At 39.0% G+C, this 19,205-nt stretch overlaps 1 protein-coding gene across 3 annotated transcripts in view; it reads left to right on the forward strand.

The window, feature by feature from the left end:
- ATE1 (arginyltransferase 1) overlaps positions 1-19,205 on the forward strand; it is a 152,320-nt gene that overhangs the window by 117,759 nt on the left and 15,356 nt on the right. The window lies entirely within an intron of this gene.

Genomic DNA, 19,205 nt, shown 5'->3' on the forward strand with positions numbered 1-19,205 from the left:
AGGGTGCGGCATCCCATGTATGCCACAGGTTTCTTCTGCATTTGCCTTTATGTGCCCTGATCCCTCTCTCCTAGGAAGCATGCAGATCTGTTGCCCTCCCTGTCATCTGAGTACCACTCACAATTTATAGCAGTTCTCCTCTGCACGGCCCTCCCCACCCTCACCGTGTTCGCTGTGGCCTTGCTCGTCAGGCGCAAGTCGTGATGCTCTCCTGCCCCGTGATGAGTTGCATTAAGTTGTACTGCATGTCTTCCCCCAGGCTGAAGTTCCTGGGTGTTTCCGTGGATGCTTTTTTTTAATTTTTTTTTTAACATCTTTATTGGGGTATAATTGCTTTACAATGGTGTGTTAGTTTCTGCTTTATAACAAAGTGAATCAGCTATACATATACATATGCTCCCATGTGTCTTCCCTCTTGCGTCTCCCTCCCTCCCACCCTCCCCATCCCACCCCTCCAGGCTGTCCCAAAGCCCCGAGCTAATATCCCTGTGCCTTGCGGCTGCTTCCCCCTAGCTATCTACCTTACTACGTTTGTTAGTGTGTATATGTCCCTGACTCTCTCTCGCCCTGTCAAAACTCACCCTTCCCCCTCCCCATATCCTCAAGTCCATTCTCCAGTAGGTCTGCGCCTCTATTCCTGTCTTATCCCTAGGTTCTTCATGACATTTTTTTTCCTTAAATTCCATATATATGTGTTAGCATACGGTATTTGTCTTTTTCTTTCTGACTTACTTCACTCTGTATGACAGACTCTAGGTCTATCCATCTCATTACAAATAACTCAATTTCATTTCTTTTTAAGGCTGATTAATATTCCATTGTGTATATGTGCCACATCTTCTTTATCCATTCGTCCGATGATGGGCGCCCAGGTTCTTTCCATCTCCGGGCTATTGTAAATAGAGCTGCAATGATGCTTTTTGACCTTTCTATCTTCACAGCCCACCAAAGGAGATGCCCAACGCATAAATTCTTAAGAACACAAACATTTTCCTACTAGCCACCTGTGGTTTAGGCTAACTTTAGGAAAAAGAAGGAAAGAGGAATGGAAAGGTCAGGCAGGGGAAAGGAAGAAAGTAAATGGACAAATCAAATAGGAAGACAAAGAGGACGGGGAAAGAAATGCAGTCATTTCTTCTGTTCTAAGATGTGCATTTTTTTTTTTTTCACAAATCAGGTTTTCTTTCATTAAAAAATTGGTTCATGTACCTTTGTATTTTGTTATCTCCTGGAAAGGCTGTTATGAAATCAAGAGTGGGCACTTCCTACACATGATGATACCTTAGAATCTGATGAAGAGTGGCCGTAGGGGCCCATATGCCAGGCACCTCGAGGTTAGCTCCAGGTTTTCTAGGTATTTGGGTTTCGTAGAGCAGCCAAAGCTTTGCATTCCTGTACCTTAAATTACCGATCAGAGTTTCATTCTAAGTTCTACCTCATTAATTAAATAGATTTGTTGCTTAAAAACAAACATATTGAATTTGTCTGTTCGTTTTGGAGTCAGGCTCAAAAGGCAGTAGTATTTTAGAGGAAAGCATATACGGTTGACCCTTGAACAACTTGGGGGTTAGGCGCCAACCCTCCACCCAGTTGAAAATCCATGTATAGTCGACTTAGAGTTGGCCCTTTGTACCTGCAGCCTCAGATTCAACCAACCCTGGATCGTGTAGTGCTGTAGTATTTCCTATTGAAAAAATCCGAGTATAAGTGGACTTAATGCAGTTCACCCGTGTTGTTCAAGGTCAGCTGTACTTAACCACTCTATCCTCTCAAAAGAATTTTTCCCTTTATCTTTTCTCAAGGTCAGGTCAGAGCCAGTCCCTGTGGTGAAAATTGTTGAACATCTTAGTACACTGTTTGATGTTCATATGTAAAAATTTGTCTTTATAAGTTCCTTCCAACTGAATAATAATATGATCTCAAATTGGTTCCGACTCCCAAACTTATGACACAGTTTCACCTTCCCTTTTTCCCTCTTGATCTATTTTCTTTAAAATAGATCTGCTTCTCTTCTTGTGTATACTTGGAGATTAAAACAGTCACAGGAAAAAAAATAAAGTCACAGGCTCTCCCTGTTTTATAAAGTTGAAAAGGTGACTGCATGATTTCCATGTACTAAATGGACATTCAAGTAAAGATTCATTCATGTTAATATATTTTGAATTCATTTTCCAAAGTAAGCACTAATGAGCATTTCATGGCAAAGAAAATTTAGTCTCATACCTGCAGGTTTTGTCCAGGATGTACAACACCCTGGTGAGTGAGGAATATACAGCCTGTTCATTTCCTGTAATCTAAGTTCCATTTCTTATGACAGTAGCTTTAGCTCTTAATATTCATTGTTTAGGATTCATTTACAAAAGCCAGAGGAGTTAATTTCTTTGATAATAGTGCTTCCAAGAAAATGAAGGTCCTTTTCCATATGCTGAATCGTTGGAACTTCGAGGAGGACACCATACAGTTTTATCAGTATTGAATATCACAGTCCAGAAACTATTTGAAATCACACTTACATCCTGTGGTTTTAGGAAATTAAAATGCAGTTACATGCTGGAATGCATTGAGCATGCTGTGAAACATGGTCGTTTGAGATTCAAATGGCAATCTGTGAGAAACTGCTCTCTTCTCTGGGGCCAGTTTTACTTTTACATGACCCAAACTCTGACTTAGAAAATACAGAGCTTAATATGGGCAATATTGTTAGTCGGCATGGTGCTCTTTTCACTAAATCTTGTTTCTCCTTTCAGCTGTTCAGTAGTTAAATTTCTCTGCAAAAGGCACAGCTGGTCACCATGGGTGTCGGTAAAACAGACTTTGGTTACAAGGTGCATCAGTGGCCCTTGCAGGAAAAATTACATTTTCCCCCTGTCCTGAATTGCTGAGAACGTCTGGAAATCCTATTCTTCCCTGCCCTCAACCCGGCATATTTGGGGGATTCGGGTTCTATGGTTATTTGCTCAGCTAAAAAGTCTGCCTCACAATAAAAACCTATTGTTTTTACTGCTGTACAGTACCGGGGGGGAGGGGCTGGCAAACTAAAGTAATTCGGAAAATTTTAAAGAGATTCTTCTGTTCATAAATAGGTCTTTTGTTTTTCAATTCAGGACCTCTGCCTACTCTAAATAAAGGATTTCAAAAGTTCCTCAAATGATTTTTAAGTAAACGTGTGCTAGGTTGCTTTTTAAATTGATGGATGGATATGTATAGATTTCAAAAATTCTGCATCACAGCTACATTGTACTTTTTTGGATTAAATTAGTTTTAAAAATATTTACTGGAAACACTAGTAGAAAATTTGTTCAAATGCATAAAACCGCTACTAAGAAGGAAATGAAAGTGATTCACATTCTCGTGGTACAGCGGTAAAATCATTGTTAATTTTTTTATGCTCTCCTGATCTTTTTTTCCTGTGCATATAGCTGTGAATTTTTAAAGACCAAAACAAGAAATCATGCTTCACACTTTTGTTATCGTTCTTAATACTTTGTGTGGCTTCTTAGTTTCAGTAAAGTAAAAACGACTTGACCACTAATATGGTCAGTCATTCAGCAAACAAATGCCACTACTTATGTGATAGTATCTAATACAGATATTTTACAAGCATAAGATTTACAAGGGTTTTACAAGGGTAAACCGAATGTTTTGGAGTTGGTTTTACAGCCATGATAAACTGTGATTTGATCTGACCCTTAATGTTGCACAATATTGTACTGCCAACTAAAACTTGGCATTTGCCGTCTGCCTCTATGAGGATTAAGTCGCAAACGTCTGTAGCTGCTGACCTTCCACACATCCTGAAAGGAGTTCAGGGCGGAGATCAGGAATGAGGTCCTCTGTGCTCTGGGAAAACTGGCAGAACAGGGCTTCAGAGAGAGATTTTCAGGAGGAGGTTTTATGAGCCCATGTCTTGCACCTCCTCAGATCTAGAAATAAGCACTAAGATCGTGAACGGAGACATCTGCTCCTCGTGACCAGCAGCGGCCTTCTGCTGAGACGTGCACTTGACTGCATGCACCCCCTTCACCAAAATCATATGTAACACTGACCTTCCCCCCACCCCTTCGGAGCAGTTCCCCAGAGCTCTCTGGGAGGCTGTCTCCCGGGCTGTAGTCCTCATTTTGCCCCAGATAAAACTTCACTCACAACTCTCACGTTGTGCGTTTTTTTTCAGTCGACAGTACTATTTTTGTTGGTAGTAAAATCCTTTTGGTTCCAGTTTTACAAAATATTAAAACTTTGTTAAGCATATGGTATTTCCCAAGCATCGTTCTATGTTTTCCCCTATGTTACCTCAGTTTATCCTCAGAACATAATTGAATGCTTCATCATTGACCCCTCAGATATTATTTATTGCAAAAATAATAGCTAATAATGGTTTTTAATCAGAAATGTAAACTAATTTTAATTTAAATACTGCTCTATAATATTTTTATGTATACTTTTAGTATTTCAGAGGAGGTAATTAGAATAAGCTTTATTTCTATTTCTACTTACAGAAGTATACATTTTACCACAGATTAGTCTAGATTTCACTCTCTCTTTTCTGTACATACTTTGAAATATTTGCAGGTAATTTCCTAATTTGTCTATAATATAACTAAGTCATAAATTCTTAGGGTATTGAATTTTAATTTACTATTAAAAAAGCAGCACCTAATTTTGGTTTAGTGCTTTATGTACTTAACCCAGGTTAGAGAATTTCTAGGACACCTAAAATCTTGCCAGCAGCTGCCGAAAATCTAAACTAGTATAAGATGGTTTTTCCTAATTTGGTCCCCATCCCCCAAAACTCTGAGCCTCCGAACTGTGTTATTTTATGTTGTTTCATTTGTCTCTTTTCTTCTCTCTTTATTCCGTCCTTCTTTTTTGCTGGCATGGTTCCCTGGCATTTTTTCTATATTTCTGCAGTTTCTGTCATACATGCCCACAGAAAAACCGAGTCCCACTCTGACTGTGCCTTTGTGTGTGAAATAACCAGGTTCAGAAAGAGCTCTGGCCTATATTGGCTTGCTTGGTTTCTCCAAGCCTGGTAGCACGTCCCTCAAGAAAGGATGTACGTCAGCTATAATATCATCTTAATCACGGGGAAACAGTGCCTGATGAGAAAGCAAATTTACTGAAACTCCCTAAGGCCCCTAAAAATGTGCTGCAGTGATAACTTACAGTTAAGTGGACAGTGGCCTTCTGAATTATTTTAGATGTAGAATTAAGTTGTTGTTCTTTTAATTCTTCTCGGGGTAAAAATTTTTTCAAGTCTAGATTTGAGGTTGACCTACCCATTTGAAGTTGCGAAATGAATAATGTTGATTGTTGGATACTTAATAAACGTTAATTCTTTGTTGCCAGTAAAGATGGTGCTATTGGATATAGCCAGCTGGAGATAGAATTAACATGTAGCCTACTGCGTGTCATAAAGAAACCAGGCATCAAACCAAGAAAATATCTTTGGAAACTTGGCTCTTATATTTGGTGAATCGGAAGAATGTGGGTTTTTTTTTTTTTAAGATTTTAAAAAAATTTATTTATTTATTTATTTATTTATTGCTGCGTTGGGTCTTTGTTGCGGTGCATGGGCTTCTCGTTGCGGTGGCTTTTCTTGTGTTGTGCAGAGCACAGGCTCTAGGCCTGTGGGCTCAGTAGTTGTGGCTCGCAGTCTCTAGAGCACAGGGGTCAGTAGTTGTGGCGCACGGGCTTAGTTGCTCTGCAGCATGTGAGATCTTCCCGGACCAGGGCTTGAACCTGTGTCCCCTGCACTGGCAGGCGGATTCTTAACCACTGCGCCACCAGGGAAGCCCTGATGAATGTGTTTTGATATGGAAAATGTAGAAAGTTACAGTCTCCTAATTTTTTCAATTTACTCCCTATCCGCTTAAAAATACCGCTTTATTATATTATTACTATATTTTCCCACTCACCTACTTTTCAGAGATATACTTTTTTAATCCAGATGTTATAGTGTAGTGCTAATATGACTCCTGGTTTAAAAATCAGAAGCTAGATTTCCCTAGTTTGCATGGTCTTGTAATGAGGACACTACGGAGCAAAACAAGAAGTCCTTCCTCCAGTGTTTATGCGTAAGAGTGAAGCAGTGTAATGTTTTAATATTTGCGTTTTCTATTAAGAAATGTGAAGCCAAGACTCATCAAGGTAAACTTCAACAGTTGTAAATGACTGTTGTCATTTTTAAAGGGTGTTTTAAAAAAGCCAGTCTTACAGAGAAATTTTTAAAATATTGTTTTACAGATCTTTACCAGCCAGTCTTTGCACAATAAGGCATGTATGTGTGAGCAGTAAGCCAGAGGCAGACTGAAATACCACTGAAAAGTTTTGAAAAGCAGACTGAAGATTTCCATTTAGCTATTCAAGAAATATTTCTCTGATCTCTTTCTTTTTGCTTATGAAATAGAAAGTTTTTTAAGTAATTCCTTTTACAGTCATTCACCCAGTTTTCAATGTAATTAATCCTATAATAAATAATAAAAGTGATTCCAGCATCATGATAGCAGGCTCAAAATTATCGTGATGCTTCAAAACATGTCTGTAAATGCTAGTTCTGCCTGGTTCTAATGTGTGGCATCTTGCTGTGCTACTTTCTTTGTTTCAGTGAAAACTGACATTTCTGATGTCACGAAGGGGTTGTCCAAAATATCAGTTAAAGAATAAAAGTAAAGCCCACACCTGCTGTTTAAGTGCTGGATGAACTATGATATTCTGTTGAATATGAGACATCATCAATTTTAAGTCCTTTATTTTAGGTACCACTAAGAAAAAATGTTGCCAAGTAGACTATGACTGCATAAGTTGTAAGATACATTTGGGTTTTAGAAACGTCAACCACGTAAAAACGTGACTCTTAACATAGAGGAAGCGGGGTTCAGTCTGCACTGTAGTAGCTGGCAAAGCTGTGCAGTGTTGAGGAGACTTGTGTTAGAGAGCTTTGTGGCATCTTAATTCTAGGCCTTAAATATGTTATAGGTGGAGTGTGCACTTAACGTATCAGAGTTGGAAGACATTGATTTCAAATGCTTTTATATGCAAATAAGATTACTATCATTGATGATAGTAATAGAGTTCTTTTAATACTCTGATCTAGGTAGTTTAGAAAATTTGGTGAAGACATGTAAGTACTTTACAAGGATATTTTACTGTAATAAAAGTGAAACCTTTTTACTACCCCAAATCATCAAGATTCTATAAGCATTGTCCATCTCCATACATTCTGGATTAAAACAAATTAAAAAAAATGTTTTTAAACTTGTCTGGTGTTGGAAGGCAGCAGTAAAAGTAGAGAATTTTAAAAACTGCTTAGCCAGTAAATTTAGCGATCTCTGACAATTGGTGGAATGCTTAAAGATTAAATAAGTAAAGAAGGGGCAAAAGATGATATCCCAGGATGTCATCAAGCTTGTCATCAGCCCTAAAATAATTTGCAGTTGACTGAACATTTTCCTACCTTGTGAGTTATCAGTAAATATTGTGTGTTTTGGAGTCTGCATCACTTGATAGTCAATACAGTGCCTATTGCCTGTTGGAGAAACTGACCCAAAGACAAATGTAACGACCTGAAGGTTTCCGAAATCATCCCCACCCAACTTCAGTGTAAGAATGGAGCCTCTGCATCTGCTTGCAAGGTATTTTTAAACTGTTTAGATTCTGTTTTGTGGATGTTAATATTCATTCTCTCTGCAGAAAAATAAGCAAGCTGTAACATGAAGGTATGAAAAAGTCTGTTTATTTTATGAGTGGTCTTTTATGTGATGTTGGCAAAATGTTTTTAATATAAACATGGGAACTTGGGTAGAATTCCTGTCCTTGTAAGAAATGTATTTTCCTAGCTGCCATTCATTTGAAATAGACATCATAGGGGAGACTTGACTTGTTCATGCTTCTGTGGAGTGTTCACTAATAATAAAATGAAATTTGTCTGTAAATAGGAAGGACAACGTTGACAGTAGGGAAAGAATTAAGTTACCTGCTTTACTAACCCCTAGCAAAATAAGAAAGCAAGAATGAAAATCTCAGCACTTCTAATGCTAAAGACACTGTCTTAGCCTGGTTTCTTTCTGGAAGCAGATCCTGAAACGTGGGGTTGCATTCAGATGATTTGTTTGAGAAATTGTCTTGGGGGGCAGGAGTCGGGGACTGGGGAGAGTGAACTAGGGGAGGGGGAAAAGAATAGAAGGATGTGTTATTGTGTGAGCTACCACTTTAAGGACTGGATTTCAGTCCTTTTGAGAGACCTCCTGGTGTGTGTCTCAGAGTTGGCCACCCAAGGGACCAAAGGAAGAAGTACTTGTCCACTGGCTTCCTCTCCACTGGCCAGTGGTTGTCTCATTGGGTGTTAACGCCGCTGCACTTTCAATTTGTATCTGTACATTTGCAGAGCAGACTCCTATGGGCACCGCAGGCTGTTGCCTCTGAAAGGCAGGAAGCAAGAGAGACAGACCTTGCCAATCTGCCCTGATAGAACTGTACTTCATAGTTGTAGCATGAGTTGGAAGTGAGGCCAAGGGGATATAAGAGGCAATCCCAAGAGGTTTCTAATATAGGAAAGGTATAGAATGAGGTGGCATGTCCCTGATGTCAGTTGACCACGTCAGTTGACCATGTCAGTTGCATTAGGGCAGATAGAGTAAGGACGGCAAACGTGAGAAAGTAGTGGACTCTTTTAAAAAAGAAAAAAGCTAGCTTAACTTTAAATAGAGGAGCCAACGCAAGAATTAGAAACCTAAATTTGAAGTCATAAATTCATTCATTCAACAAGTATTAAGCCAGGCATTGTGCTTTATGATGGGATGTAAATTACTCATCCTGGCCCTCAGGGAATTTAGCAAAGGACACTCTGACAATTTCAGTAAAATGTGATAAGTAGCATATTGGGGGTAATAGAAGATGCAATTAATTCACATAGGAGGGTCCTCAACCCAGATTTGGACAGGGCATGGGAGGGCAGGGAACACTTGTTGGATGAAGTGATCTAAATTAGAATTTAAAGGGACAGAATTCAAGAGCTCTAGGCAGAGAAGACTTATTCAGAAGGTCTGGGGAGCAGAGAGCACTGCTAGAGTTTAGAGTGGGCCTGGGCTCGGAGTGGGGAGATGTAGCTGGCCAGTGCAGGACTTTGTAAATCATTGTGCGGAGTTCAGCTTTTTCTTCTGAAAGCGCTGGAAGGCCATGAAAGGGTTTTAAGCGCTGAGTAACGTCAGCAGATTGTCATTTCTACTCCACATGTGGAGAACGAATGGGACTTAGTTAAGACTGGAGGTAGGAAGACCAATTAGGAGGGTTTTGCGTACAGTTCTCTTAAGCAGAAGATGATGGTGGCCTGGACTAGGTTGGGAACAATTGGGAACAGAGAGGGAGTGAAAGGATAGTAAAGCTATTCCGGAGGTGGGGTCCACAGGACTGGCTGGTTAATTGTGTATGGCGATGGGGGAGAGAGAGTTGTCAAGAGAGTTTTATGGGTTCTGACAGGAACTGAGTTAATGCTGACTTCATTTCTGAAATGAGGAACGTGGAAGAGGAGCAGATCTTTTGGAGAAGGAAAAGAATAGTAAGTTCTGCTTTGGACCTGTTGACTTAAAGGTATTAGAAGACATCCAGTAGAGGTGTTGGGAGGCGCCACTGTCCCTCTTCCTCACTGTTGCTATCAGAAGATTAAAAATTTTTTTAAATAAATTTATTATTTTTAAAATTTATTTATTTTTGGCAGCATTGGGTCTTCGTTGCTGGGCGTGGGCTTTCTCTGGTTGCAGTGCGCGGGCTTCTCATTGCGGTGGCTTCTCTTGTTGCGGAGCACAGGCTCCAGGCGCGCGGGCTCCAGTAGTTGTGGTGCGCGGGATCAGTAGTTGCGGCTCATGGGCTCTAGAGCGCAGGCTCAGTAGTTGTGGCGCATGGGCTAATTTGCTCCGCAGCATGTGGGATCTTCCCGGACCAGGGACCCGTGTCCCCTGCATTGGCAAGTGGATTCTTAACCACTGCACCACCATGGAAGTCCCCAGAAGATTAAAATTTCAGTTTTAGTTTTAGGTGAAGCCAAGTAGTTTCAGATAGTGAACTCTCCACTCTAGGCCACTGCTAGAAATGCACTTTACGTTGTGACATAATACACATTTCCTGGAATACCTGTGTACACGCACGTGCTCACACACACACACACACAGCTGAAACAAAAAGATGCTGAACAATGCTCACCGTTACTCAAATGCACTTTGAATTTGTTGTAGTTTTTTTTTTTTTTTTTTTTTTAAAGAAATGCTGTTCAGGGCTTCCCTGCTGGCGCAGTGGTTGAAAGTCCGCCTGCCGGTGCAGGGGACACGGGTTCGTGCCCCGGTCCGGGAAGATCCCACGTGCCGCGGAGCGGCTGGGCCCGTGAGCCATGGCCGCTGAGCCTGCGCGTCCGGAGCCTGTGCTCCGCAACGGGAGAGGCCACCACAGTGAGAAGCCCGCGTACCGGAAAAAAAAAAAAAAAAAAGAAATGCTGTTCACAGTCGATTACGTTGATTTCCTAACCATAAATACCACCCACAATCTGAAAAACACTAGTCTGGGAGAACTAAGAGATGAGGGGGCCTGGATTGTCACTCCAGCTTTTCTACTTCTTCTATTTTTGGTAGAGGTAGTAGTGGTAAGCAATGACTGGTATGGTTAATATTTCCTGGTCCAAGCACTGTGCTAAATGCTTATCATGTATCATCTTCCTTCATCCTCACAATGCCTCTCTTGCTCTTTCCCCTAAATCAGTATTCATGAGGCAAACAGCTGGTTAGAGTTAGAAAGGGGTCAGGATGGGGAGCACATATTAGAATGTTCCTGTCACTGGAAAGACCTGTATAAATGACTAACTAGACATCTCACAGTTGTAGTTAACGGGAGGCCTCTGCTTAGTGGTGGATATTGTCTGTACATATCGGGTACATCCAGCCCATTGCCCTAAAAGCCGAGGTTGGACCAGGGAATGTGCCAACACAAGCGAGTTACTGTCCTGATAGGCCGTATTTGAGTGCCCAGTTACAACCCTGCACAGCTTCAGTGGAGGGCTTCCAGATCAGATATTTGGAGTCCGTATGGTGAAATTCAAGTGTTAGAAATAATGGGCTCACTCATTAAAAGATTGAGGAAAGTTTTGGCCCTAGGCAAGGGAAAAAGAAAATAGTACAAGTTTAAAGCCATTTTTATTTAATTGTAGCTGTACCTCTCTGGGCTTTCCTTGTCTGTTGCTAACAGGCGTCTTCTCTGTTTCTTAATTCTAGTGATATCAATAACTAAGATATCAATTTTTCTCATGGTTTTCATTTTGTGTTTTATTCTTAGGTATATACACATACATGAGCTTTGGGTAAGAAATGTCACTTGTTTATTGATGGGTGATAGGTTGTTTTTTTTCCCTCCTCTCCTCTGTTACAGTAGATTTAGACTTAGGACTGTAGCACAGACTCTTACATTCTTATAAAGGAGTCTCCTATTAATCTTGGTCAAGATTTTAATATTTTTATATTTTACTGGGGCCTAATTTTGTAATTTTATTGATCAAGTATTCCAAAGATTATTAACTGAAAACTGTGCAGAACTAAACAAAAATCTATTCTGTGGTATCCCACGATAATATCATTGTTTATCACATATGTTTTAGCAAGCTACATAGCCATATGCCTTATTTTTAAAATAACTCTTCACTTTTATTTGTAATGTAACAATCTTTGTTTACCAAATGTCTGGATTCTCCAGACGCGTCTGCCTTTTGAGAAAGATGTGACCTTATAGGCTTGACTCCTTGGACAGACTCTGGACTGAAATACCATGCATGATGATTTTATTACACAGTCAGAGATGCTTTTTAAAAAATATTTTACTCTAAATGAACATTTGAATATGCTAGGGAAAATTTAAATAAAGACAGTTTGTGTTTTCTTCTCTCAATTCCTTTTTAGCTCACTGTGTCAAGTTGCATAGTTAATGTCTCCGCAGACCACAGCAGGGTCATTTAATGCGGTATTCTGAGCCTTAATGTCCAGAACTCTGAGTTCTAATTTCACAATTAGATCTAAGTTAAGTTCCCTTCTTAAAGAAGAAAATCTCTCTCTTCCGAAGAGTAGGTTGTGAAGTGTGACAATGCTTATGAGAGAATGTAATAAAGTGCTTCAAAGAGCTGTGAAATAACACTTGGGCTATTTAAACATTCTCATCAGCATTTTTCTCACCTGCCATCTGTACCAGCCTTATCAATCCAAAGCAAATTATTGCTCTTATGGGAGCTTTGATCTTCATTTTAAAGTAATGCCAGGTAATTCCTCCACGCTCTGAATAAAACCAAAGAAAAAATTTTCCAGGTTAATAAGTTAGAGGGTATGGGGAGGCAAAGAAAGGATTAGATACTGTGATATACTGACTAAATGTAAATAAGTTATGTTTGAGCTAGTTTACTAAATTTGCAATATCCCTGTCCTTTAAAATAATGAATAATGTTTTCAGAAAAAGTCTAGTGATTATAAATTGAATTATATTTTTAACATCTCTTTAAAAAAACACCCTATTGTTATATCCATTTTGTGAATCCTTTGATAATACAAAGGCTCTTTGCAGTGCAGTTAGTCACCATGTTATATTGTCATTTTAAAAATTAGGAGTTTTGAAAATGTTTCCTTAAAGCACTTAAACTGCATTCAAGAAGGCGAATAATAGCAGAAGGGACCATTTAGTTTATTTGTACTTTTTGAATTTGCCACTGGTGCTAGAGTTTGTTTTGAGAGATAGTCCTGTCTTTAAACTACAAACTGCAGCCGTTTCTTTTATAACTGTTTAAATCTGAAACTGATTTAAGACTTACGAAGAAGTACTTGGATTATAGGAAGACTTCGTAAAGATTTATTTTAAACTTTAAGAAACTAGAATTTACTTTAGAAAGTCTCAACTTTTAGGGACCTGTGACTGTGTAGCTGAGCAACGTGAAGACAAGACTTCATGTCTTGTCAGAATCTGTGTCTGTGTCAGAATCTGTCAGAGCTGAGGGGGACACAGGAAAGGGACCCAGGAGTGGCCTGAAACAAAACGGAGTTTCTTCTCATGCTCCTGGTGTCCAGAGGTTGTCTATATTGATGGTAAAATTTTGCCGTAACTGACTTTGGCTGCTGGTTAGCTTATTTAATGACAAGAAAGGAGTTTTAATGTTCTTATTATAGTACCCCTCCACCTTTTCATTGTTAAAACATTTTGCTTCAAAGTAGGCATTTTCAGTGCAATGTAATGAAATGAAAACGAAAACCTAGAGCGTTAAGTCATTTGGGGAGATTTGAGTCAGCAGGTAACAACAAATGGATTCCATCCTAAGCAGATGGGAACTAGTGAAAGCACAGCAGAAACTCTGGAGGTGCATGGAACTGGACTGGTAGCCCCAGAAACGGTTGGGAGGGTCTAATAAAGGTTAAAAGCAAAAACACCAAAACCTGGGTAGCTAGAGGAGGTTTTTAAAAGAAAACATTTTTCCTCTGAGCAAGACGATAATATACCAGAAGACACGTGGCAAAGCTTATTCAGTGTCGTACTTTTTGTTTATCACCTTGGAGAGGGGGAGTTTGCTTTGTGGAAGTACGTTGCATGTTCCCATCTAGTATCCAGAGATAATAGAATTAAAACACTCAGGTGGGGCTTCCCTGGTGGCACAGTGGTTGAGAGTCCACCTGCCGATGCAGAGGACATGGGTTCATGCCCTGGTCCGGGAAGATCCCACATGCCGCGGAGCAGCTGGGCCCGTGAGCCATGGCTGCTGGGCCTGCGCGTCCGGAGCCTGTGCTCCGCAACGGGAGAGGCCACAACAGTGAAAGGCCCGCGTACCGCAACAAAAAAACAAAAAAAACCCCAAAAACCACTCAGGTGATTATGGGCATTGAACTGGGGACCAGTAACCAACGGGGCTTTTGAGCAGCGGCAAAGCAGTTTTGTAGCTCGTGGCGGTCTGAAAAGTATCTGTAAATTCTGGTCAAGCGGTTGACTTTGGCTGTGATTCACTCTTGGGTTTGGGCCCAAACTCCTCTCTTCATACAAATCATCGGTTAAGCTTTGTCAGTTACTGAAAGATCTGGAGCATGGGTGTCCTCTACACAGTGTCTTTGTTTCTGGAATTCTCAGCCTCTCTGGAGAAGCGACATAGACTAGTCCAGGATGTGAGGCGTGAGGCATGAGACAGAGCCTTTCATTCCAAATAAGCCAGGGGCATTTTTGACAGGTTGTTTGCATTAGCATCATTTCCTTATGTTTTATTGTGGTTAATTAACAGGAGTTTTATGAGGATTTCAGGTACCATTCTTGTTCTAAAAATGGATCAGCACAGCATAATTTAAAGCTATTGTGGCCTGATTAATTTTCACATTTATTACACATTCAAAAATGGAGAATAATCCAAGAATGATTTAATTTGAGAACTCAGACATTGAGTAATAAACATATGGTACTAATTAACATGAGAATTGATAAAAGTTGGGGAGCTGCTCTGAAGATAGGTCCCTGGTGCTCGTCTCTGAAGGGTGTGAGATTAGGATCAGCACCAGGAACCACAGATGCTTACTTGTAGTCTACCCGGCACTGCGCCTCATACGTCTGTGTATCGCCATAGTTCAGGGCATGTGGTGTCTGGGTGCTGATTCAGTTCCCACCCTTGAGGAGTTTACTGTCAGATTGGGAAGGCTGTCCACATATAAACTGATAACGAGGAACTAGATAGAATATTGTTCCTATAAATAAAAGGTGGTTTTTTTCTGCATTAAAAAGCACCATTTTTGATGGATGTGTTAAGTGGCTTGTTTGTGGTGTTCCTTACACGATGTACACATATGTCGAAACCTCACGTTGTACACCTTAAGTACAGTTGACCCTTGAACAACGTGGGTTTGAACTGGGCGTGTCTACTTACACACGGATTTTTTTTCAGTAGTAAATACTTCAGTACTGCACTCTCCAGGGTTAGTTGAATCCGAGGATACAGAAACGCGGATACAGAGGAACCACGTATATGGGCGGGGGGGGGGGGGGGGGGATGGCTATAAATTACACTTGGACTTTTATGTAGAGGGTCAGTACCCCTAACCCCCACTTTGTTCAAGGGCAACTGTATATGCAATTTTAGTTTTTATTTGTCAAATATACCTTAATGAAGCTGGGGGGAGAAGCACCATTTTTAAGTGGCCATAATTAAGGAGAAGCAGCTAAGGTGACCTTATGATGGCTTACAGGAACAAATTGCTGGCATTTGTAACTGCGTTTTCCCAAGCGAAGTTGACAGAAGAATAAAAGAATAAAATGTGCTTTCCTCCTGCTGATTGTTTTCACATGTGGAGCTTATTGCTCGTTGCATTTCGGTCTCTAAATTGTGAGAACAGTTAGAAATGAATGAAACTGTAAAGTCTTCGCATTTTTTACAAAGGACATATGGGTTATGTTTTCTCTAATTTGTTTGCATAAAAGATTTTGGAAACTTGTACTGTCGCCATTAACTCTGTTCATTGGCCTTTGTACTCCTACTGTTGTTTGGCATTAAAATAAAACCCTGAAACATGTTACGTCTTGAATGAGAAAAGCTTTAGAATCCTAGATAAGCTGGATTATGGCTGGTGAATCTGGGGCTGGAAGAGGAGCTCCCTGTAACCTTGCTTCCTAGGTAAGCATACCTGTGTTTGTATTAAACATGGTTCATAACTTAACCCAGCAGGTCATCATTATTTTGGCGTTCAGAGAATCACTATTTACAGTGGGGAGAAGAGATGGCTGTGTGTAACTTGGCTTTACTTAACCTTTTGTGAAGGTTTTTGAGGGATCTAATTTGATGTTTTGTTTTATCTGTTGGCTTTTTTTTCTGACAGCCTTGGTATCATTTTGCTCATGTTAAATATTCCTTTTATTAAAATTTTTTTGGTAAGCCTAACCTAGGTAAGTGCTGTTCTTGAGATATCTACGTTTGCCTTAAAGGTTTGGGTGTTTTTATGTGTCAGAAAATTTAAACATTTATTCATTTGTTCATTCATTGAAAAGATACTCTGAAATGAATGTGTAGAGTCTCATTTTGAGATTGCTCTTAATTGCAGTGGATAAATGAAAGGTCCTGATAAGATTTTTTTTTTTTTTCAGTTAAGGAAGTATCTTATAAATCCCCCACTCATCTTGAATAATAAATTATTAAAAAATCAAGCACAGTGAGTTCTTGTTATTAAGTCAGATCAGACTTATTATTAAAATTTGGCTTTATTGATCAGAGTATTTATTTTATAGCATTGTTTGAATTTTAAACCACAAAGAAGTAATTGGTCTTTAGGTTCAAAAGCAGACAGTCATAAACAACATGATACATAATGAAACATGGAATATTTTAAATTTGTACATAAGGTGCTACAGTTTTGCTTTGGCTTACGAAAATCAGTAAAATCTTGAAATACTACCTTTGACCACTAATCTCAGAGGTTGTTAGGGACTTTTCTGCTAAAATAACTACACCATGAAGACTTGGCACAGTGAGAACATCCTGGGTATTTTACTCTGTTGCCTTTGTGAGTGCGCGCTCTCCCCCTCTCTCTGGGGGCGGGGTGGTGGTGGTGGTGTTTCTTTCTTAATGTATCAAACAGTCCATTCCTTCTCACTGCGGCGTAGTGTTCCATGGTGTGGATAATAGATGTATGCCACGGTTTGTTTAACCATTTGCCTGTTGAAGGACATCAGGGTTGTCTCCAATTTAGGACTGTTACCAAAAAAAACTACTCTGAACATTTGTTACACAGGTTTTTGTCTAGACTTCAGTTTTTGTTTCTCTGGGATAAATGCCTAGGAGTATAATTGCTGAGTTGTATGGTAAGTTGTATGTTTTTAAGAAGCTGCCAAACTGTTTTCCATTTAGTTGCTACCAAACTAAATGCCAGGCATTTCCAAAGTGGCTGCACCATTTTATATTACCACTAACAAAGTCTAAAAGACGCAGTTTCTTCACATTCTTGCCAGCATCTGGTTTTGTTACTATTTTTAAATTTAGCTGTTCTAATAGATGGGTAACGGTATCTCACTGTGGTCTTATTTTGTGTTTCCTTTATGGCTAATGATGTCGAACACCTTTTCATGTGCTTATTTACCATCCAAACATTTCCTTTGGTGAAGTGTATCCTCCTGTCTTTTGTGCGTTTTCTGAATGGATTGTTTGCTTTTATGTTGTTGAGTTACAAGAGTTCTTTATATATTCTAGATACAAGTCCTTACCAACTTGTCTTTTCATCCCTTTAATAGGGTCTTTCACAGAGCAAAAGTTTTAATTTTAATGCGGTCCAGTTTATCACTTTTTTATGTGTCATGCTTTTGGTGTTATGTCTAAGAACTCTTCACTAAGCCCTAGGTCTCAAATATCTTCTAAAAGTTTTATATTTTTACATGTAACATTTAAATCTGTGATCCATTTTGAGTTAATTTTTGTATAAGATGTGAAGTATAGGTCAAGATTTAATTTCTTGCCTGTGGATATGCAAGTATTCCACCACTATTGAAAAGGTTCTTCCTCCGTTTAATTGATTTTTTTTTAGTCAAGAATTGGTTGGCCATACTTGTGTGGGGCTATTTCTGGATTCTCTATTCTGTTCTACACATCCATATGTCTACCCTTTGCCAGCACTCTACAGTCTTGATTGCTGTAGCTATATAACAGGTCTTAGAGATTGGATAGAGTGATTCTTCTGCAACTTTATTCTTTTTCAGAATGGTTTTAGCTCTTCTAGTTCCTTTGCCTTTCCATATAAATTTTAGAATAATCTTGTCTATATCTATAAAAATACTTTTAGGGATTTTGATAGGAATTTTGTTAAATCTATATATCAGTTTGAGAAGAATTGATATCTTCACTGTAAGTCTTATAATCCATGAAAATGGTTTATCTATCCACTTATTTAGATCATCTCTGATTTCTTTCATGAGCATTTTATAGTTTTCAGCATGCAAGTCCTGTACATACCTATTAAAGAATTAGACTTACACCTAAGTATTTTTTTAAAAGCAGTTTTAAGTGGTGTGGTGGTTTTTATTTTAGTTTCCATGTGTTTATTGTTAGTATATTGAAATACAGTTGATCTTTTAAAATTATTTATTTATTTCAATTGTAAAATATACATAGGATAACATTTACCATTTTAGCCATTTTTAAGTATACAGTTTAATGGTACTTAATACATTCACATTGTTGCACAACCATCACCCCTTTCGTCTCCAGAACTTTTTCATTATCCTATACTGAAACTGTACCCCTTAAACAATAACTCCCCATTCTTCCCTCCCCCAGCTCCTGGCAACCATGATTCTAATTTTGGTCTCTATGAATTTGACTGCCCTTAAGTACCTCATATGAGGGCTCTCAAACAGTATTTGTCCTTTCTGTGACTGGCTTATTTCACTTAGCATAATGCCTTCAAAGGTTATTCCCCATTGTAGCATGTGTCCGAATTTCATTCCTTTTTAAGATTGAATAATATTCTTCCATGTGTATATACCATATTTTGTTTATCCTTTCATCTGTCAATAGATATTTGGGTTGCTTCCACCTTCTGGCAGCTGTGAATAATGCTGCTATGAACATGGGTATACAAGTATCTGTTTAAGTCCCTGATTTCAATCCTTTTGTGTATGTATCTATTTCTCTTCTTTGGAGAAATGTCTGTCAAGTCCTTGGCCTGTTTTTAAATCGTAAACTGGGTTTTTTGTTGTTGACTTTTAAGACTTCTCTATATATTCTGGATATTAGTCCCTTATCAGATATCTGATTTGCATTATAGTATATTTTTGCATGTTGATCTTGTATCCTGTGTCTTTGCTGAACTTACTTACAGCTCTTGTTTCATAGAGTCCTTGAGATTTTCTGCATAGACTATTACATCATATGCAAGTAAAAATAGTTTAATTTCTTCTTTTCCAATCTGTATGCCTTTTAGTTCCTTTTCTTGCCTTATTGCATTGGCTGGAATGTCCAGAGCTATTCTGAATAAAAATTGTGAGAGCAGACATCCCTGCCTAATATTAGGGGGGAAAGTATTCACTCTTAATCAAGTTGAGGAAGATCCCCTATATTCCTAGTGTCCTGAGAGTTTTTATCATGCATGGCTGTTGAATTTGTCAAGTGTGTTTTATGTATCAGTTGATGTCATCATGTAATTTTTCTTCTCTGTAGTAGATTATATTGACGGTTTTCAAATACT

The sequence above is a fragment of the Phocoena phocoena genome, chromosome 16, assembly GCF_963924675.1.
Source record: "Phocoena phocoena chromosome 16, mPhoPho1.1, whole genome shotgun sequence".
Taxonomy (NCBI): domain Eukaryota; kingdom Metazoa; phylum Chordata; class Mammalia; order Artiodactyla; family Phocoenidae; genus Phocoena; species Phocoena phocoena.